This window comes from Artibeus jamaicensis, unplaced genomic scaffold (assembly GCF_021234435.1).
Source record: "Artibeus jamaicensis isolate MK-2021 breed Jamaican fruit bat unplaced genomic scaffold, CSHL_Jam_final contig_519, whole genome shotgun sequence".
Lineage (NCBI taxonomy): Eukaryota > Metazoa > Chordata > Mammalia > Chiroptera > Phyllostomidae > Artibeus > Artibeus jamaicensis.
Genome location: NW_026521871.1, coordinates 5,114,125 through 5,138,064, shown reverse-complemented (window position 1 = coordinate 5,138,064; position 23,940 = coordinate 5,114,125). Strand labels below are relative to the sequence as shown.

Here is a 23,940-nt window from a genome sequence, read left to right as displayed (position 1 = left end):
GAGTAACTCCTAGAGTTCAAAGTAAAAGTAGGCAACTGACAGGAACTTATGGGCAGTTAGTTTAGTTCCTCAGGCTTCTGACATCAGCTGCCACCATTTTCTATCCTGGGGTTGATGTACTGTACGCAAAACTTAGAATCCCTGGAAAGTGAGCCAGAGAAACCTGCCTTGGTCTTGACCACTCCTTTGCCATGGAAAGCAAGGTGGTTGATCGACAGCCCACCTCATCTCAAGAATCTGCTGCATCAGGCTCAATTAAGGCTGCACCCTCTTTTCCCTTTTATCAATCTCCTGTAATAGATAAGTTATTTTAATGTTATTAATTTTTAAAGTTGTTGAAATTCATTTTGAGATAAATAATATGGCTCCACGATTCTGAAGTATACATGTTCCTTTTTTAAGAAACATGCTGCTTAATAAAAAGAAATTTTGTTAAAAACTTTCCTATTAAAATTTCCAGGAAATTCATTGCCTTTATGGTCAAGTTACTTAGCAATGATTTGTGCTGTTAAGAAGCAGATGAAGCACCCATAGAAAAACATTGTCTGAAGATGACTTTAAAAAGTAGTTGTTCTCTTACAAATTATTTTATATTTTATGTTCAATAAAATGAAATATATGCTTAAAAATGAGGCTAAGAAGCAAGATTTTGTTTTGATCATGTTTGTTGGTATTTTAGTAAGAAAAGGTAACAATAAAAAGAAATGCTGTAAAAATAATAAATAATAAAATATATGACCTACAATTCCATTAAATTTTTCTTACCAGCTGAATACCAGCTTACCAGCTGAATAAACCCCAGTGAAAATACATATAGTCTGATTAATCTGGGGCTGCAAACAACTAAGCAGTTTAGTGAAAACATTTCTCATAATGCCCAGTGCTCCAGAGGCACACAAAGCAGAGGCAAATCCTAGCTCCTGAGCAGCTGTGTCACTCTGGGCAAGTGGCTGACCTGTTAAAACATCCAGGCCTGGCCTCATCCATAAAATAAATAAGGTGATAGGGTATTCTAAAGATTTACTGAGATAATACATGGAAAGCACTTGACACTTGACCAGATACATTGTAAGCACTCAATGATACAAGTTAATTGTATCATTGTGTATGGGGGGAGAAAGGCGAGAGAGAAATGGGTCTCAACAGGGAGTGATTCTGCTCCCCAAAGGACATTTGGCAATGTCTGAAGGCATCTGTGGTTGTGGTTGTCACGACCTGGGAAGTGGGGCTAGAGGAGTTCTCAGGCACCCAATTCATAGAAGCCCAGGGACACAGCTAAAGGGAAGCAGAATATACCACCCCAAAATATGCCTCTATGGGATAAGGATTATTTTAGGCTGATTATTTTTAAGAAACAGCAGACATAGGAAAATCTCTGAAAACTGAGTAGAAGTTACCTTTTCACAAAATACATTTTCATTTATAAGCATGTTTCCCTCTCTGTACCAGAAAGAGAAGAATGATTCTAAATCTCTAGAAACTCTTATCCACAAAGAAGGAAGGACCTTTGTTAAATCTGAAAAATAACTTTACTGTTGTTTCCTGGGCTTTTCCTGGTCACCTCCCGCAACTGCTCTCACCTCTCTCTCCCAACCTCTTTTGTCTTTAGCTGAAGGTGGTATTTAAGGTGGTGGCTAGGGCCATTTCAGAGAGTTAATCAGTTGCCCTGGTTCTTCTCTCCAATGTATGCAGGAAGTATACATGTTATTAAACTTCTGTTTGTTTTTCTCCTGTTAATCTGCCTTTTATTACAGGGGTCTCTCAGCCAAGAACCTAGAAGGGTAAAGGGAAAATTATTTTTCTTCTCCCACACAGTTAAACATTCTACTATGCACAGGAAAGCCCCCCACAACAGAATTATCAGAGGCAAAATGTCAATAATGACTGGGCTGAGAAACGGGAGAGGCAGACAGACAGAGAAGCAGTGTGATTTACTGCCAAACATGTAAAGAATTTGGAAGAATAGGTACATTCAGAGCCAGGACAGGAGAGTGAATCAGAGTAGCAGATTTATTAGCATTAGACTGACTGGGCTTCTACCATGCACGTTGTCAAGGAAGTGCTCAGAACCTCAGAATTGGTTTTTTTTTCCTTTATTTTTAATTTTTCATGGTTATTCTATTACAGTTGGCCCAGTTTTTCCCCCTTTGCCCTCATCCACCCAGCCCACCCCGACTCCCATAGTCAACCACACACTGTTGTCCATGTCCATGGGTCATTCATACATGTTGTTTGACTAGACCCTTCCCCTTCTTTCCACCATTATATCCCTTACCTCTCCACTCAGACTGCTTTCAGTCTGTTCCATGATTCCATGCCTCTAGTTCTATTTTGCTCATTAGTTTCTTTTATTCATTACATTGCTCTTATAGGTGAGATCATATGGTAGTTGTCTTTCACCAACTGGCTTATTTCAATTAGCATAATGCTCTCTAATTCCATCCATGCTATCTCAAAAGGTAGGAGTTCCTTCTTTTGTTCTGCTGCATAGTATTCCATTGTGTAAATATATCAGTTTTTTTATGTTTTTATTTGTTTGGTTTTTATTTTTTAAATTTTCACTACAAGCAGAATTTATTACCCAAAGCAGTTTGAGGAATTCCAGACACTTGTCACAGCCTCCTCCAGTCACAAGCACCTCTTCAGAGCCACCCTCTGTCCCATGCTGCAATGAGGGTATTAAAGCCTGCAGCTCCACTTAAGTCACAGTTACTACATCCTCATTCTTGATTAATAATCTTAAAGTCAGAAATGGACATAATGTGATTGGATCCAACTCTTATACAGCAAAATTAAAATAAGATCATCATTTTAGAGATACCATTCAGACAGAAAGATAGATATCAACCGACATAACTGGCTAGGAGAAGGAAAAAAGTTTTCTGTTTAGGGTTACCAGAATTAGATGGCATTGTATAATAATCATGCCTAAATTTAAGCCTAGAAGGGATGCTATTCCTGTGGTGTACCAATCAAGCCCCCGTGGGCTAATCTAAGGCATTGATATAATTTAAGGTCTCCCATGAGGACTCCCTGTGCCTGTCCTTAGGTAGGTGTCTCCTAGTTGCCTAGTGATAAAGAAACCCACAGTGGCTGCCCTTGAATAGCAGAAGGAAGGGTGGGGTAGATGGTATTAGGAGGGTGCAAAGTAAATTATGCAGAATTCTCAGGGGTTGAAAAAGGCATTCTTCAAGCAGTGTTGAGTAGTTACCTGACTGTTTCTACATTTGGGGAATGCAAGCTGGTTTGACCTCATGAGGGATTTTGATTTTATTTGTTTGTCTGTTTTTGATTTTATAATTACACTAGACCAGGAAGGTCAGTGTCTTATTCTCCTTTTGTCATCAAACCAAATAATAGCCATGACTAGAAACATTGTGTTCTCAACTAAAATGGCTGACAGCCCCTCATCCCAGACCCTGAGCTACAGATTTTCATGCAAATCAGTTTCTGGGCCAGTTAAGTCTTCTTGTTAGAATAGTCTCTTCATAACTCACCTCCCAACCTCCACCTGGTCTGGCCACAGTCTCGATGGAACCAGAAACTCAACAGATTTCATCTCTTATTCAAACCAGGCACTCCAGGAAGAAGGGGAGCTCCCAGAACCTGCCTGTGGAGAAGCTCTGCTCCACTTGCTGAACTTTGCTCAGCATGCACAGGTCAATCAGGCTACAAGTTCCCCCAGACTATCCCTATTTGTGTTTGTAAGGCACGCCAACTCATCTGTGTAAGGCTCTCTGCTTATAATGAATTATTTTAATTAATCTTACTAGTTAAAAGAAACTTCTGCCTCAAAGCCCACTTTTGCCCAGCTATTCAGCCCTGAGATGCTGAAAGGATGGGAATGAGGGCAGAGCCTAATTAACATCAGGGGTCCTGGTTGTTGGGGGTCACACTTGATCATGTCTTTCAACCCCAATCCCTTTTTGGATGCTTCCAGAGCTTTCTCCAGAGGAAACCTATAGGTCACTAAGGACTTTACATTCACAGACTTGGACATAAACATTGAAATTGTCACCGGCCATGTATTGCAATATCGAAACACACCCTTGATATCCACTTCTCGGATAGCTACATGCACTAGGGGCACCCTGGTCATCTCAGAACCCAGTCCTACCAGCACCAGGCTCCCACCAGGACCAGTTGTGTAGATGCCCACCTGGACAGCAGTCTCTGCCACAGTGAACTTGATGGTGATTTCTGGCTTGTGCCCCAGGAGGCCTTCCACTTTCCTGGCAATTGCCTGAGGATTCTCCTTGGAGATCTAGGGAATGAAATTAGCCCCAACTTCCTTGGCTTTAGACAACCAAAAGACAGATCAGTTACCACCACTTGAGCTACACCTACTGCCTTGGCCACGAGCAAATTGACAAGTCAAATTGGCCCGGCTCCACACACAAGGACCTTATTTCCCAGGGTGACTCGGGCTCACTGGCAGGCATGTATCCACACAGAGAGTGGCTCAATCAGGGCCCCTTCCTCAAAGGGCACAACATCAGGAAGCTTATAGCAGAAGTCAGCACTGTGCTTATAGAACTGGCAGAGGTTCCCATCATCTGGGGGCATGTCACAGAAGAAGATGGATGGTGACAGGTTGCATCAGCCAATCTTGCAAAATTATTGGGGAGCACAAGGCTCGATGGCAACACAATCACCTGGTTGTAGGTGTGTTACCATTGATCCCACTATTATGACTGTTCCTGAAGCTTCATGGCCCAGCACCATTGGCTTTTTCACAACAAAATCCCCAGTTTGACCACACTGCCAGTAGTGAACATCTGAGCCACAGATTCCAACAGAATGCATCCTCAGCAGCATCTCATTTGGAATTGGTTCAGGGATATGATAGTTCCCCAGGCACAGGTCCCCAGGTCTATATACCACCAAAGAGAGGTTCTTGGACTTGGTCGCTCCCATGTTGCTCTTGCCTTCTGGGTTGAAGCTGCAGTCTGCAGGATGCATGGAGGTTCTGGTAGCTGCCTAGCCAAGGGTCTGGGTAAAGGGTTAAAGGCCAGGCTTGGGCCAGTGGCTGTACCAGTTTTTTTATCCACTTATTTACTAATGGTAAAAATCTCAGGATTCTTGTTTGTAAAATGAGTGTAATGCTAACTACCTCAGAAGGTTGTTAGCAGGTATGATACTCACCCTTAACCAAATCATTGTGAAAGTCCAATACATAACAAGTATGACTGTACCAGTATATGCACCCACTGTCATTCAACCCTAATTGTTAGATGCTTAATAAGTACATGGTTACTATTCTTGCTACATGGTAGACCACTAGCCAGGTTTAAAGTTTAACACAGTTATGTTAGAAGAAGTTAAAAAGGTTAGTTCAGCCAGACTTAGTTCCCTCTGATAAGGAAGTTGTCAACAACCAAACTCAGAGCCCCAGTGAGTCTTTCCTACAAGGCAGGTGTTCTCAACTGGAATCCTCAAAACCTCTAACATTTTTTTAAAGGACATATATTTTTTTTTCTCTGAGGAGAATCCAAAAATGATTAAAGGCCATTGTTTTACAGGTTTTTCAATGTAAAGTAATAATGAAGCTGTAGCAGAATGTCTGAAGATCATTATAATGTGAAATGGAATTTAGTGTTTAAGAACTCAAATGTCGGACTTTGAATCCTACCCCTGCCATTCATTGTCTGTGCAATCTTGGAGACTGACTGAACTATAACCTCCTTGAGTCTGTAAAGTTGTAATGCTCATAAAGGTATCTTGGGAGGAATAAAATGAGACAACCCCTGTAAAGTATTTAGCATAGCCCCTAGCCTGTATATAGTACAGTCTCACTAAGAATTAGCTTTCATGAGGATATTTTTTGCATAGATTGTTATATGTCCAGATAGTGATAGACAGGTTGAGCCTTCTCTAACTCTATATGATGTACATTATCAAAGAAATTGCAGGAATCTTCCATTTACACCATCTACGTACTACCAGCTCAGCCAAAAAATTCACTGATTCTGATGCCTCCTCTCTATTATAATATCTACACTACATCAGAAGTGAACAGGAGATTAGATTTGAATGTGATCATAAATCCTCTTTTTACAAAGCCTCATAAAAACTTCCCTCCTCCTATAATTCCCCAGGGAACTCCCCTGGGTCTCCCAAAACACAATGATGTGCTTGACTTTTCACCACTGTGGGACAGTCTAAGTCTGTCTCACGTGCATATAGGATACATATAGGGGACCATTCCGTGTAGCAGTGGGAAATGTAGCCCAGCTCCCACTCAGAAAAGGCAGTGGGGAGTGAGGTCCAGTACACAGGACCCATGCCCAAGAATAGATTCTCCCATGGGGAATCAGGACTGTATTGTACCTAGGCCACTATGAGGCTTGCTTTTGCAAAAACTCCCTCACCCTGAATTGAGACAGAAAATGCCTACTGCATATCTTTAAAGTAACTTCCCAATCTGAGCTAACCTCCCAAGTATAGAGTGTAGCCAGTTGAACCACTTTTCCCTTTACATTTGCAAATATCCTTCTTCTTTGATGTAATTAGCAACATCCTCTCCTTTGTTTTCTATAAAAGGTAACCACCTAAAGCGAACCTGTGCATAGTAAATGAGGACCATCCTCCATGTAGTGTACTCAGAAAAACAATAAAAGCCTGTCCAGGTGGGGGTTGGGGCCCTCTCTCTCACATAGAGAGCAGCCGTGCTGTCCCTTTTCTCCACAGGATTTCCATAGTCTATGTGAATTTGTTCATTGCAGCTACAACACATGAACCCTGCCAGCCAGGGTCAGCATCAGATATACACTCCTCAAGGACTTTTTTCAACATCCTTCATTCCTCCTGGTACACATGCAAATAAGACTTTATGCACAGGTAACCTGAAGAAAGCGACCTGCTTGATGCCTGCCTCTACCCAACAATATATTCACCAAGAATGGCTGTAGAGATTTGCCAGGCACTATACAGTAAAACCGCCTAAAATTCCTTCTCATCCACCCATATCCCCAACCTTGAAACAGCTGCTAAAAAAATATCTCTCTGTCTCATATTCTATGCCACCCTCACCTGGTATCCCTTCAGTGTCACCCACTTCCTCCCTGATACCTTATGACACTTGTCCACTCTCTTTAGGTTATTACCCCTGCAGAGTAGAGTCTGGCCTGAATGCCTTTCTCTCTGAAGCAGATCCCCTGGAATTCTGGCTAATAAATTCTCCATCTCATTCCACAGGGAAGCCCTCCACAAAAAATTCCTCTGTCCTTGGCTTGATGCTCATTTAACCTTTGGCCAGGGACTACAGGTACATGACCCCCCAAAGGCTTCTTACCTCAGAACAGTACTGAAGAATCAAAGACCTCAGCTGCTCTTTACCTGACTTGCAGGGCAAAGTCAGTGTGAATCCGAGGTGCCCTTTTTGCTAATGACAAAGTAGATACGCTCATAACCAAGAGCTTCTTGCCAAGCCCTCAGGGCTTTAAATCTTTTCCAAGTAAACTGCAATTTGTAAAGAAACCCTTTAAATGATGTTATGCAAGGAAGTTAAAGCAGGCACAGAAGGATGGAGTAACATTTCACCATCTGCCTGTGATAATAATAATGCCTCCGCCTTGCAAAATGTCTAATTGATTGTGCGGTAAAAGCACAAAGATCCTGTCATAATCTAACAAAGATTATTCCCTAAATTATACCTTTGCAGAGGTAGAGAACTAAGGTCAGTGTTCTGAAAAACCAATTTTGAACATATGAATTTTCTGGTGGCAGAATGATAGGAACCCTGGGACACAGTTGGGCAAGATTGCACCAATTCATTTTATTATAGTTACTCAGTGCAATGTCAAGCTGGGGCCACATAGAGAGTGGAGGGGCAGGGAATGTGTGCAGGACAGTGTTTCTCACTGGTGGAACAGAAACTGCCTGAAGGTAGTAGTGTGGATGAACGTCTGTTTGGGTTAACCATGGAGAAAGAACAGTGTCAAGTGGAGGCTTTGTTTCAGAAAACTCATGTCATGCACAGTGAGGTGGCAATTTCTGACCCAAGTCCTCACTCTGTGCTACAGGACTCAGACCTCCCTGATCACCATGTGTTCCTACAATGACAGCTCAGATGTGAACTGAAGGGCTTTAGAAGAGCAAGGTGTAAAAACAGCTTTGATTTCACAAGTCTCCAAAACTACTTTTTTCACAGAAAAGACTACACACAGCAAGCACTCCTGGTCTAACCAAAGTGGAAATTTGTGACTTAGCTTATTTCACAGGTCTTCATAATCAAAGGATCATTGTAGGGGATGGTCCAAAGGTCACTCACTCAGCCTTAGCCATGGGGGGCGTTACAGCTTCTGAAACCAGGCAGGGCAGTTCCCAACAGACCGTGGACCACAATTAAAAAGTTAAACTATAAAGTGTTTTTTAACTACTATATCTTTTTCTATCTCTACACAATATATTTTCTCTCTATATATATTTCTATCCCACACATATACTTTACATATATATGCATGTATGTTAGAATTTTGGGTACCAATTAATATTAAATCTGGGTGGAAAATCATCTTTTCATGTTCTTCTTTAATCTAAGTGACAAGGAGCTGTTACTTAGTTTAAACATACCCTTATTGATAACTGATCACAAACAGTTCCACTCTGCTCTCAGAAAAACCCATTTTCCAGTATGTACATTAGATTTATACTTATTATTTTTATTCTTTAATTTTTAAATGTGAAATAGCATTGCCTTATTTTTACTATATATTGTGCTCTATTTTATAATCATTATTATATTTTTTATTACTATATATTCATATCTATACATTATTACTTTATGGCAAGCGATACTGGTTTTCTATTCATGATGGGAGTTCACAAATTCTGTTTTAAATAAATGAATTTAAGAAAATAGAAGTGAGTCAATTTAAAGAAAAGATACTAAAATAACAACCATCAGAGTAGTCTGCAGACTTGTTCCAAAGCTACAAAGTGTGGGATCTGCTCTCCCTTATCCCCAGCTCCTCCCATTCCACCCACTACCTATTTTTCCTCCACAGCACAAGTTTAGGTGTGAAACGTTTGAGACTCTCCTTTCCTCTTGACCTTAAAACTCACTTGGGACCTTCACATGCAGTTTGTCACCATATTTGGGAAAAGGTTACCTGTGTTGAGATGGTCAGGTTCTCTTTTACTGAAGATTAGCCGGAAAAAAACAAACAAACAATGAACCAATCAAAAGGCCCTTCCATACTCCCACAACTTTGGGGTTTTCACAATGGCAAAACGTACCCAAATTTCCTATTTACCCAAAAGTTTGTTCCTTCTGCCTTTTCAAATGGTCAAGAATGTCTCTATGAAAACATGTTTCAATTTATCAGAGGGAAGGCTAGATCTCCTACATGGAGAAGTCTTAGTGTTTCCTTTTCATTTTTGGAACCCCCATTTTTTTAGCACTAAATCCTTGGTGAATTCACTTGGAGCCTGAATTTCTTTGCCTAACAAATGAGGACCTATTTCACAAGAGAAATAATGAGCATTAGGCTCTTAGCCTAGTGTCAGACACATAGAAGTGCTCGAGAAGAGCTATTATTATTATTATTATTATTATTATTATTACTGTAATTCTTAATAATGTTAATTAAACCACATAGTTACAGTGATTACTATTCTAATTGGAGCTTTCCACTTTCAAAAAAGAGCTGCTGCCTTACTAATCTTTACATTATTTCTGGGCTACAACTTAAACCTTCTTCAGACATCTTTTTGTTCATTCAACACATATTTCCAAGAGCCACTGTTCTGGGTACTGGGGAAACAGCACTGATTTGGCAAAGCAAAGTCCTTCCCCTGTGGCTCCCAGTCTGGTGTGGGAGAAAAATGGTGCATGTAATAAATGAGTATTAATTACAATACATTTTGTAGTAATGAGTGCCACAGAAAAAAAATGTATTTGGACCTCTCAAGGCCTTGCCTGTTAAGGTAAAGGCATTTTCTCTTCTGGGGCACTTGGGGTTCACATGTGACAAACACACCAAGACCTTCAGATATTACAATCTGATCTTTGGACCAATGATCTCCTGGTGGGACTTCAGAGGCAGGCAAGCCTCAAAAAGTGAGCAGAAAAAGTATTTCCTCTGCCTCCTTGCTGATGTCTAAAATCCCTCCAAGAGAGCCCTGGCTGGCATAGCTCAGTGGATTGAGTGCAGGCCTGTGAACCACACGATCGAGGTTCGATTCCCAGTCAGGGCACATGCCTGGGTTGCAGGCCAGTTCCCAGCAGGGGACTCACGAGAGGCAACCACACATTGATGTTTCTCTCCTTCTCTCCTTCCCTTCCCCTCTAAAAGATAAATAAATAATAAAAATCTTTTAAAAAAATCCCTCCATGAGGGAGGAGATGAGACCAAAAAAGTATCTTTGTGGCAGCCAACACTAGGCTATCAAATACTAGGCCACTCCTAGTACCTGTAATGGCAGATATCAAGTTGTCTTCTTTCCTGCTGAGCCTGGAACCAGCTTCACAAAACTGTCTCAGTTCAGTTCTCTAGGCAACCACTGATGCTTCCCCAAGAGGACATTTCATCAGGGGTGGTAAATAGCTAAAAAGAAATGTCATACGTGCAGGGGTGCAGGGCACACACAGAGAAGGAGACAGACTTTACAATCCCACCCTCATTCATGTAAGAAAGTGTGTCAAAAGGCATGTCCACACATCCTCTGATGGGAAGAAACCACCTCCGCTAGTGTACCGTATGTCTTTCACACAGACACATGGCTGAGCCCACAAATTACCGTGCTCCCAAATGACAGCCTCATTCCTCCAGTTATGCAGGCCAAACACTGCGGAGCTCATCAGAACATCCTTTCAGCAGGACTTTCAAAAGATTAACAGTATCCAGCCATTTCTCACCTTCTCCACTTCTGCCTCCCAAATTAAGCCACTACCATGTCTTGGCTGGATTGCTACAATGATTCCCTAACGATCTTAGCTTCCACCTGTAGTTCTATACTGCCTATTTCCACTCAGAAGCCTCCTAAAACCCAAATCAGAGCACATCCCTCCTCTGGTCAAAACCTTCTGTACCTTCTCATCTCACCCAGGGGAAAACCATACCAGGTGCTTCCCGCTCTTATCCCCAACTCTACTGGGCCTCTTCTCTGTCTCTCCTTATATTCTTCCCTCCAGCCCTATAGGACTTTCGCTTTCTTCCAATAGGCCTGGTATGTTTCTATTTCAAGATCTTTGCATATACTGCTCCCTCTGCCTAGGATACTTTTCCTCCAGGAAGCCACATGGCTACTCCTTCACTACAATCGCATCTTTGACGTGGCTCTGAGAGGGCCTCCTAGATCACCCTATCTACAATAGGTCCCGCACCAAGCCCTCTTCACTTTATTTCACATTACCAGGCTTGGTAATTTCTCCTGGCACTTATCAGTACCTGACAATCTCATTTTTCTCCCTCCCTCCCTTCCTTCCCTTAATCATTAACTCTCCCCCAACAGAATACAATCAGAGAGAGGGCATGATCTGTACTGTTCATTTTTGTGCCTATCATAGGGTCTGGACCAGAGCAGACCCTCCAACTGTTTTTATTAAAACTCAGTCACCACAGAGAGCTGGCGCCACACGGCAGAAGGAAGAAACCGCTGCATCTACAAAATATAACTGCTTCGCTTCGGTGGCTTGAACTCGATCTCCCAGAACAGTGTGTAATCAAGGTCTAAACACTTAACGATAGTGCTGGGGTGACAGGAAGTGAGAGTTCTTTACTCTTGCAAGAAAGCTGGATGTTATCAAATGCAGGATTTGCTCAGTGACATTTAGGTTTTATGACTATAAAGCAACATTCTTATTTCTTAAGTTCTTTCTAGGAAAAAAAAACAACTTCGATTTGCCAGTCTGAACCTCTCTAGTACTCCTTAACTATGTCCCCTGAAACAAATGTTTTAACTCAATTTTTGATAACACAACATTTATTAAAATGTGGCTATTATGTTAGTGCAGAATAGGCTGTATACGTGGAAAGATTTAACATGCTGTCAAAAGATTTCCTCATTGGAACAGATAGCTACTCCTAAAACAGGGATGGTCTTGAGCATATCATTTACCCATTTTAAGCCTCAGCGCCTTTAATCTGGAAGATGAATGGTTATACCAGGCTATCTCTAGGATTTGTTACAAATTACATACTCTAGGAGGCAGGCAATAAGATCCAATGGGAAAGACTTGGAATATTGAGTCTGAGGTCTAGCTCTGTCACTTAACAGCCTGGCTGAATCTCAATTTTTTTTATCTATAAAACATTAATCTCTGGAAATACCTATTATGTGTATTTCACCTCTTAATATCTTAAGATGCACATCAAAAATTTTAATAAAATTTAAAAATGACAATATATGTTGTAAAGACTTACTAAAGCAATGTATGTGGAAAGGGTTTTTTTTTTTTAAGTCTATAAGTAATACAATGGTAACAGTCACAATCATTGATTGTCTTCACATTTACCAGTTCGACTTTGGCTGTCTTACTGATTTACTGCAAACATGACTATTACTGGAAAGGAACTAATATTTACTGAAGCCTTTCTATGTCCTAGGAATACATTTGTGTATGTGTGTATATGTGTGTATGCATGTATGTATGTAATTAGAGTCTTCTGGCTTTTGAACCTGCCCTGCTGTCTCTGTCTAGTCATAACTTCTAGCCAGCAAAAGTCAGAAACTGTCAAGAGTGAACTCACAAATCAGCCAACAATAATTGAGCACAAAGTACTTGCTAGCCTCTATGCATGGTGTTTCACACACATAAGTTCACTTAATGTTTTAACATAGATTCTTTGATGTATCTACAGCTATACTTCCCATTTCACAGATAAGCAAACAGAGACTCAGAAGTTAAATGACTTGCTCCAAGCCCACAGTTAACATGGGGCAGAGTAAAGATCTGACTGTCTGGCTCAAAGTCCATGTTTTTCACCCATATATGATATGCAGCACATCCACACAAGTTTTTCACTGAATGTGTGCTGAGTAATTTTTGTTCAAGGAAAAGCTGCTTTAGCATTCTATCAGCACTCCCTTATTTTCCACCCCCGAAGTGAAAACACATGCCTGGAAATAACAAGAAAGACAACAAAAGTAAAACAAGAGAGCATTTCCAGCAAAGGTAGGCAGGTAGAGTTTCAAGGTCATATTCCTCACATTGGCCCTTCCTGTGGTGTCCCAACTATGTTATCATAACCTGCAAGGTAGTTCTGCAGGAAGGCCCCTGAGAACACATGCCCCTGACAATTCTCTGATCCTTTCCTCAGCCACCCAAGGACTATTAACATTTCTTTTCACTTCTCTGTCTTTTCAGGGAAAATATGTCAACTTCAGTAGTTAGCCATTAGCTGGCCAGATTCACAGTTCCTAAGTGGGACTATTGAAAACTATGAGATATGAAATCTGCTGTTAAATTGTACATAGGCTGAAAGCAATGAGAATATGTTTAGATATGCATAGTGCTTCATATTTGGAGACCAGTGGCTATAAGGTTCTCAAACCAATCATCATTAGGACAACCCTGCCCTAGCTGCCAGAGAATAAAGGTCTCTCCACACAGAGGTACCTGCCCAGACTAATGGTCAGGAAGCTGATGAAGCATTAATGAAACCATGAATCAAGATTTACCAAACAAACAATGCCCCCAGATGCCTTGGCTTCTAGTTATTTCTGTTTGACTTTATCTCAGAACTAACGACAGAACAAGATAACTCTGTTTAGACGTCTTCATTAGTGGCCTATCTTTGAACAATTCTTCCAAGCAGCCATCTTAACCTCATTTCTCTCTAGGAAAAATTTTAAAAGAGGTTCAAAGGATTATAACACTGTCTTCAGACACTGACAAAATTCAACACTATTCATTGTTTTCCACTAGTGTATTTATTTCTATGGCTCTTTCCCTGGGAAAATTAATCATATTATTTAAAATAGCTACCATTTCTCAAGCACTTATTATGTACCAGGCACCATGCTGAGAGCTTTGCATATATGGACTGACAGTTATAGTTACACAGCCTGAGGTAGCATGAGATAATCTGAGAAAGCCCCCTGTGCCCAGTCATTCCATCATTCTGTGTTCCCACAGCACAAAATACCTGTACGTTTCTGTCTCATAAGCTTATCGCAAAATCATTTGTGTGATTATTTGACATCTATTGAAGTGAACTATAAGCAGCTCTAGTGCCAGGGTAATGTCGATTTTTGTTCTCCATTATAACCCCTGCTTGTAACACAGCACCTAATAAAGAGGTGCTCGATAAACATTCGGCAAACCAGTGAAAGCAGTATATAGAGGTTAAGACACATCCCAGGTTAATCTAACCGGTAAGTAGCAGAGTCAGGATCTGAACTCAGACTCCAGAGCCTCAGCTCCTAACCCATAGCACATGGTCTTTCTCTAGGTTTGGCAGTCTTTTGCATCAAAACATCAAACCAACAAAAACAACAGTGACTATTATTATCACCGTGGTCTTTTACAGACATTAGAAAGCAAAAGAGGGTTTCTCTATGGCTATTGAGGTATACTAAAGACTAGAACAGACACTAGTGAGCACAAAAGCATATTAGAGAAGTTTTAAGAGTACAATGAAATCACGCCCAGTCTTTCCTCAGGGTCTCTCCATTTTCTATTTTTATATTTTCAGATTTATTATTATTATTATTATTATTATTATTATTGAATATTTAGGACCTAAGCGATGCTAGCTATTGGAATATGCTGAATTCTCAGTCCTCCAAGAAATATAGTAACAAGTGTTTTCTCATTTAGTTTTTATCAGAGTAAAAGGAGAAAATACATGTACGTCCCTGAGCTGCTGCCTGGCACATAATAAGGGTGCTATTATTTTTAATAGCATTTACTTTTATTCATATTTGTTCTACTATGATTATTGGAAGCCTAAGCTTCAGAGTCAATCAGAACTGGATTCTAATCCCAATTCAACCTCTTATGTTTCTGTGAGGCACTGGCCAAGTTATGTAACTTCAACCTGTTTCCTCACCCATAAAACATGGATAATAATACTTCCTACTTCACATGAGTGCTTGGCATAGAATCTGGCACAGAGAGAAGAACATCCATCAGTGGTGCCTATTGTCATCTTCTTCCTCCTCGTCATTATACAGCCAGCCATGAGGGAAAAGAATCTTGCCTTGGAGCCTGGAAATCTGAACTTTGATGCCTGTCTTGTGAATGCAAAGTTTGTAGGGAGTAAGTTTTATTTCCATTGTTTCTCCACCCCTCATCATCACCACCCTAGCCCCACACTCTGTCAAGAACCCAGTGGTCCCAGTCAGAGAAAACTGTGGAACATATATTTACCTCTACCTTGCCAGGGATATCCAGGTTTGAGATCATTAGGCCAGACACTCCTCACCTACAAAGCTCCGCAACACATCTAATACATAGTTTAAACTTCTTAGCCTGCCATTCCAGGCTCAACATGATTTGGTCTAAACAGCTTTGTACTTGACACCAAGGCTGAAAGATGCTTTCTCCCCTTAACAACAGCAGTTTAACCCTAATAATGATGTATATCCCAAATGTACCCTCTCCCTTCCCATCCACATGAGAACCAATCTTGCTGTACTGTGGCAAATAAAGTACTCATTCACCAAAAAATAACTGTTGAGTATGTGTTCTAGGATACTCAGTGGATAAAACCATTAGGCAGTATACTTGACTGAATGTAAGCCACAGACAATAATTAAATGGCACTATCATGTATAATAAATATATAATCAAAACTGGAAATAGGTAGAAAACCATGTAATATCCTTAGACTGCGAGACAGAAAGCTAAAGCCTCAAGGAGGGTAGGGGTTCACCAGGTATAGGGGAGGCATTGTGTCCAGAGAGAACCTGACACAACAGTGGCACTGAAAGCCTGGCAAGGAGGCCAGGCTGCAGTAAGGGAGAGCAGTGCACAATGAGGCTGGAGAAACAGGCAGAGACCAGCTATTTGGTTAAAGGACTAGAGGAAGATGATGGTAGCTAGACAAGGAAGGGTAACATAGACAGCAAGGTGCATGAACAGATTCCAGAGATATTCAGAAGATGAAACAGAAAGAGCCTCATGAAATGATGGATGGAGAGTGAGGACAAGGTGAGGATGAGGCAGGTACTCCTAGGTTTGTGGCATGTGTAAATAGATGGATGGAGGTGACATTCACTAATCTAGGAATTCACTCTTCAAAAGCCTTGAGACAGCTGAAAGGAGATGATAAGGAGGCAACTATACACAAGTGCATAAAACTCAGAGGAAAAGTCTGGGCTGTTCATTGTGGTCTGTGGGAAAGAACAGAGCCTGGAAAGTAAAGAGCTGAACAAAGGGAAAGGCAATGTATTGTTAATATGAGAAATGTGTTACTCAAATAGCAAAATTCCACAAGCCGGGAGACAGGCATTTTTCTCCAGAACCAAGACCACCTTCCAAATAGCCAAAGGACCTTTCTTGTTCACCAACCTACAATCACTTTAGAATTCTATCAGCTACACAAAATCATTTGGGTAATATAATTAGCTTATTTCCACCCACCTGAAAATGCTAACAAAGATAAAAGGAATGACTGAGGGGAATCCTGGAATTTTCTTTCAGAAACAATATTTACAACAGGTAAATGGCCCATCAGTTTTTCTAGTGTTTCTAAAACATTTCCAGTGAAGCACCCAGAATAACAAAAGAGAATAATCCCAGGGTACTGGTGGGTGCAATCTTGGCTTACCTCTACAAATGAAAACAAGTTTTAAAGCCTAATCTAGGACTTTAAAATTTATGCAAGTTTTGCATGTTACCACATAATATAATTAGGCTGATTTTAATACAAATATAATACACACACTCTTAACTCCTCCAAATACTGAAGGAAAGATAATATGCTATGAATGTGCCTCAATTAGCCTATGACTTTGGGGATGCCCTTGTCCATAACTTTGCAAGAATAGTGGAATTCATTATCTAAGTTGAGAACCATGAAATTAATCTGAGATGGACTAGGGAGGCTTTTCCTTGGGGCAGGGACTGAAGTCATGACCTCTGAAAGTCATTCATCATTCCTCCAAATCCTGGATCTTAAAAAATAATATTAATATTAAAATCACACTAAGTGGTCTTTAAATTCATTCTCTCACATGAGAGGTGGTTACTATGGTACATAGTGGTACCTATGAGATACTCTAAATGTGAGGAAACAGACACAGAGAGGTGAAGTTCCTTTCTAAAATATCAATAGCCCATGAGTGATGGCACCATAATTTGAACCTAGACAGTCTTAGTCTGAGCCAAACTACTATGGCCTTCTCTCTGCTATACATTAGCATATATCCATCTTGCTCTTCTCATCCAGTTTATATTTGGTGGTTATCAAAAACAAAAACTAAAAGGCATGCTTTGACCTAATGGGAAAAAGAGCTTTATCTTTCCAAAACATAATTTTATTTAACTGAAAATATATCAGTGTGCAAATTGGACATTTTTGGTACATAAAGTCAAGTGTTACTAATTTAAGTAAATGAGAGATGAATTATAATATTAACCCTCATCATTAAACAAAATTACATATAAATTAAATTTACCATATAGTTTACAGTACAAAAATACAATGAGCAAACTTTAAAGAAAGCATCCATTTTATTCTTAAAGACTATGGTAATGAATTCCCTTGTATTATTTTAAAAGATAAGCACAATGGGAGAGTAAACACCATGATGCTTTTTGTCCCTCTCAACATTCCTCTAGGGCAGCAACATCTTTTAAGCAACAGGAGACAATTTCATTCATCCAGGAGCGATCACCTCGTTTAGGGGCAGGTGCTTTCTGTTTAAATTCAGTTTGCTCAAGCAAATGTACCACTGAATAGAAAATGGGGCATATTTCTGTCCTGAAATTCATCCTATGTTAACTGAAATCACCCTGCTTTTGTAGCAAATGAGCCATAAGATACAATGCCAGAAATTGATTTGGAAGAGTGAGTACATAGTCTGAAAAGTGTCTGTATATTTTGTATAAAGAGTCCCTGGATGGCCCTACATACCACAGTGAATATGTAAGAGGGCACAGGGATGCAAACAGGGACAGAACTATACAAAAAGATTGAATGCACCATCATTAAAAGAGAAACATTCTTCCAGCAACATAGACATTGACTGCTAATTGTATCTGAATAGTAGTTCACAGGTGGCCTCAGTGAAACGCCATCTCCTCTGAGCTTGTGTTCTTGGCCTAGCTAGAATAGGTCACAGCTCCCTGTTATTTCCTTCCTAGCACTTTTCGAAAGTTCTGATTCTCTCCCCTTTGCTGTCCCACTGCTGTCTATGACCACTGTGTCTGTCAGGTTCTTTATAGGAATCACCAGTGCCTAGCTCAGTGCCTGGCATCAGCCAGGATATTCTAAAAGATACTTACTGAATGAATGACAAACAGAATGAAGTGCTCCTCTGAATTCACTTTTACAAATAAGATTGTTTCATTTCATCAAATACTTTTATTTATTGGCCATCTTCTGAAATTATTCTGGTCTCTCATTAATAAGAAGAAACTAATTCTATCTTCAGGGAAGAGGTGGGAAAAAACTTTCAGCCACTTGTTCCAAAGGTCTTTTTAAATGATACTGTAGTATAATTTGGTTTGAAAGTAAAGCCCAACATTTTATTACCTCCAAATTTATTCAGAAAAGCTGAAGGCCCATGATAAGGCTCATTAAGTTTCTGAGAGGCCTATCTTCACATGCCTTTCACACAAAAGGTCTCAACTTAATGCCAGGTAATTACTGTTCATTTTCCTCTCGTTATTTCTATTTCCTGAAGATTCCCAGAGAGTTTGGCCTCCATGGACACTACCTACAGTGTGAGATGTGAGCACAGGAAGAAAGTCCCATGTTTACCAGAGGATCTTTTAAAGCCACAGCTAAGGGAAGACAATTCTGAGTCTAGGTCCTAGAATTTAAAGTTAGATCATCTACAAGTCACTCTCTTTTCAAAATCAAGGCCAAGAGAGACAAGTTCCTGGCATACAAATTGGCTGCTGCCTACATATTACATGTATCACTTTTTATATTACCTGTAGTCTGTTCCACACCCCAGGCTTTACATAGGCTCAACCCTCAACTCCATCACTTTCCAGTTTGTGACTCTGGACAAGTATTGTAGCTTATATTCTCTATGTTTCCGTTTCCTCACTCATAAAATAGGGCTCATTGTGCTTACTGTAATGTCATCATGAGAATCAAATGTAAAGTGTATGGAACTATATTTTGCACATGCTAAGAGCTCAATAATTTTATTTATTTATTTATTTATTTATTTATTTATCAATATTTCTGATATCCCATTTATAAGCAGGACTTAGCCCTGTTATTTATGATACATTTGAATCTAGTCCCACTGGTTCCATTAATGAAGAGGCAGTAAAATTTCATTTATTGTGAAATATCCCAAAAAAGGATGAATGCTGACCAGGGAAGACCCTTTATTGGTCATCTGTGTGTCAGTTTGCCAGGAGAGAGAAGTATAGCCCCCCTCAGAAGTCACTGAAGTCACCAGCCTCAAATTTATACCTATTTTTGTATTTAATTGGCTGATGGCTACAAGTCACCTGTCTCCACTAGTAATCCTACTAGCAGCCTTCTGTCCCTTGTGGGCTCTCCTCACATCGCCAGTATCCTTGGATGACCAGACAGGTCATTCAAAAAAGCTTAGCTTCTCATAGAAACCATGCACTATCAGACCTCTGGGAAGAGCAATAATATAGAGAGAACTCACAATAAGTGCTGGTTGAGAAGAGCATCTCATTTCCCAAAATACTTTATTTATTCCTGCCTATATCTTCACTGATTTTCTGATTCAGTTTGGTGATTTGGCAATCATTAACTTGGAGCACAATGGTTAAAAATATAGACCTTGGATTTGGGGATCCTTGGACTTGAATTTCCACTCAGCCTCATTTTTCACTGGTTATTCTACTTGTGTATAATGCTGAAAAAAGGAGCTCATGGGTTCTTTGTATCAAACAAATGAAAATCAGTAAAAATGATAAAATAATCTACACAGAGCAGAAAACAAGTATCTCTGTTTTTCAAAGTCTCCAGGCAATTGCCCCAGCCTCCACTTTTTCCCTTTTCAGACTTCTGCAACTCCTTCCTCTGCTCCTTCCTGAACTGGGCTATGAAAACACAGCAGCTCTCTGGTGCAAATTCTCAGAGTTCTGCCACAAACACAGATTCCTGTGAAAATTACATGAAAACTTCCCATCAAGGAGAAGCAATGCAAGGTCAATTTCTTACATGGCTTTGGAGCTATAAGAGGTAGTTGAGTATAGTATCTAAACAATGAGCTCTAAACTCAAATAACCTGGGTTTAATTCTTGACTTTGTCACCAGAGTTAAGAGGTGGCTCTGTTATCAAGGGCACATCACTTATGCCTCAATTCACTACCACCTAGTAATACAGATGATGATAATATTAAGCGGAAAGGGCTATTATAAGGATTAAATAAAATTATTGTAGGTTATCCTGTAAAACCCTTAGTATGGTATCATTTATATAGGAGTCATTTGATACACATTATTATATTTACATATGTGTTGTGTATGTGAATTTTGGAAGTCTTTCTATATTAGATGGTCACTATACAAAGGCAAGTTATAGACCAAGTCCTCCAATGGAGCAAACGATACCATATTTGAACTCAAAGTCTTGACCTATAAAGGCTACCGAGAAGTGTTTACTCAACAGCAAATCAGAAGTCACAGGTTGGAGGGTAAAATCTCCCTCAGCTTTCATAGCAAGCCAACTCTACCTAAAATGCCAGAAGAATTTTCTCATTTACAGAGATATTTCTAGAAATCATTAACCATGAGCAGATCTCCATGACTCATTCTTCAAAAATAGTACATTTTCAATAGTTTTTATAATAGTAAGATATTAACATGAAACTTGGTAAGAGGATGATGACCAAATACATTAGAAGAAGCAAGAACAGAGAGTAGTCATAGGGTAGGTTCTCTTTAACCTACTTCTTCCTGCTCCATGCCCTACCTTATGCTTACCCCTTTAATGGTAAAGCATGGATACTCCTGAGCCCAGGAAAAGAAAAAAATATGTGAGTATGTAGTATCAATAGAATCAATTTGAACCACCAGTTCATTCTTGCAAAGTTCACAGTTCAGAGTATACAGAACTATGTAAACAGAAAAGCAAAGTTAGGAAGGTAGAAGGTAAAACACATGATCACCTGACTGAAGACAGATAGTTGTATCTTCTCCTATACAACAGACAACATAGTGCACAGACATATCAAGTCTGGGTTGGGGATGACTACTGGGTCAAAATGTATTTTAGGATCAGAATTTTATATTTAAAAACACAATGGCATAACACTTGCCTATGTATCAGAAGAGTTCAACATTAAGAAGAGGCCTGTGATCTAGGACTTCCCATCAAACTAACCAGACAAGGAATCTGACTTTGAATGTTCCATCTCTCCTTGGGCCTAGCTCTTCTACCCTATATATGGTATTGTAGTGGTAAAGGTTTAACAGTTGGCTGGGGTTGGGGAGACACGCTTATTGCAGTGTTTGGCAATTTCTATGGTGTAAATACTGTCACCGTGTCTGGTTTCAAGTTACCAACATGTTATCACTTAAAAGGAAGAAGAGATGAATACAATCACCTCTTACAAACAGGTAAAAGTTGACCTGAGTAATGTCTAAACTATATCTCAAGGGAATAAAAATCACACTGATGAACACGCATCTCAGGTAATGTGGTTGATATAAAAACAATTTTTATATGGCTATCTGTGAGAGTTCAAGTATCTGTTTAAGTACTAGAAACAGAACTATAATTTCTAATCCACTCTCTAAATGTAGAGTTAACTTCTATCATCCATCTGTGCAGTTCTTCTTCTAGTAAATGCGATTTTTTTAAACTTTCTTTTCTCTTTCAGTTCCACATCTGCTAGTGTTTTCCATTTGCCAGCTCCCAACATGTCCCCAATTACTTCTTTTTTATTTTATAGCCTACATGCTGATGTTTCATCAGTTATAACTGCTGGGTTCCACTGAGCATTAACAGTCTGCAGTGCCTCTAGGAGGGTACATAATTCACTAAGTATACTAAACCTTTTTTTCTCCAGAGAATATTGTTTAATATAAATACAGATGAGGTTAATATAGTACAAAAGAAAGGTTTTTCCCTTGGAATTGTCAAAGAAGGAGAAAAATAAACCCTTTGATTCATGGAAGATTCGTTTATACACAGAAATAGGAAATCACTTGCATTTAAGAAGTACTATTTCAATCTACACTTTTTGGCTGAACAATAAACAAAAAATACATTTGAATGCATAAACAAGTTGAGATTTTAACCTATTCAATCAAAATATTTTTACTACAAGGAAAGGAAGCTGGAACTACCTCATATTAGTCATATGAATGCTTGAAAACTTAAAATACAATAGACCACCAAAATTATTTGTCAACCCAAATAAAAGGATTAAGAGAAAAGATTCTTGCTCACCTTAATTCTACTTTTCTAACAAATACATAAACACCCTCCATTAATAACTCATGTATAATGCAATAGACAATATGCAAATTTCCAAGCAGGTAGGAGAAACCAAGAAGTCAATGCCCCCAAAACACTGAAAATCAAACAACACAACTCTTGCTCTTTTTCGAAATTTTATAAAAATCATTCTGGAAAACAAGTACCTTTTCTTCAAAATGTGAATGATAAAATTATCAGGTTAAAACTGTTTAAAGCTATATAATTTAATGTTACCCATTTTAGACCAGAGAGTATGTGAAAAGGAAGGATGGTGGAGCAATCAGAATTTTTTGGGGGGTGGGAAAAGGGAAAGAGGGATAGAGTGATAAACGTTGAAAGGCACTTTATGATAGCAATATTTAATATTTATAGAGTATCAATAAAGTACGACCTTGACATACATAAAAATCTCCCATCCACATACACTGTAAAGTAGGTATTACTAATTCCATTTTACAGATAAAATAACTGGACAGTTACCACTCCAAGTATTGAGTAAATGACAAAATTCAGAGCTTAGCCAAGTCTTACCTTCAATGGGTAGAGCTGAATATGGAGCCAGTGTGGCTGAAGACACTGGCCACTTGTTTTCATGCTTCAGCTTCTAATTTCTAATTAGTCTCAGCAATCACCATTTTGCCATCTTTAAAAATTGTTAAAGGATGCTATGTCCACAGAATAGGCTCAAAGGCCAAACCACTGTACCCCACTCCAGTTCGCCCCAGCTATTCACTTGCTACAGTTCCACAATGAATAAATAACAACTAAAATTTAAACCCAGTTATGCCTGACTCCAGAGGAGCAACAATTTTAGCACTCCAGGCCAAATGTATTTTGCCTCTCACAAGAAAAAAACAGTAGTAATTATATCAAGCTTTCGAATCTGTGGATGCATCCAAAAAAAACTTTATTATTTCCAGCTCTTTCTATGCCTACCCTTTGGTTTTGGGCAACCACAACCATGTGCAAAATTTCTTGCAGATGGCCCTTTTTTCAAAATCAGAAGTCTTCCTGGCCCTTATCCCAGAATAAGCTTCCTCATTTTGGATAGGATGCCAAACCCATCCTATAATGCAGTTGTTCTCACAGTGTGGCCCCCAGAACAGCAGCTGCAGTAATAGCAGGGAATCTGTTTAAAATGCAGATTCTCAGGTCCTTCCCCAGACCTACTGAGAATCAGAAATTCTGGGGACAAGACCCAGAGGTCTGCATTAACAAGGTGACCAGCTAATTCTGATGCCCCCAAAGTTTGAAAACCACAGGGACTTAAGAAATCTGTGTAAAAGTTTCTCTTGGTCTGTGACTACCTTTATCACTACCTTTAACATTGCTCACAGTTCAGCTCATAAAGCGGGACTACACAGCATTCCTCGGAGAAGCCTTCCAGCTCCCACCTCT

The 23,940-nt window shown here is 39.6% G+C and overlaps 1 protein-coding gene and 1 pseudogene across 4 annotated transcripts in view; both read right to left on the bottom strand.

Annotated features, from left to right (window-relative positions):
- The window catches only part of FHIT (fragile histidine triad diadenosine triphosphatase), a 1,463,343-nt gene that overhangs the window by 1,329,919 nt on the left and 109,484 nt on the right, over positions 1-23,940 (bottom strand). The window lies entirely within an intron of this gene.
- Positions 3,770-4,917, bottom strand: LOC119043390 (sorbitol dehydrogenase-like; annotated as a pseudogene).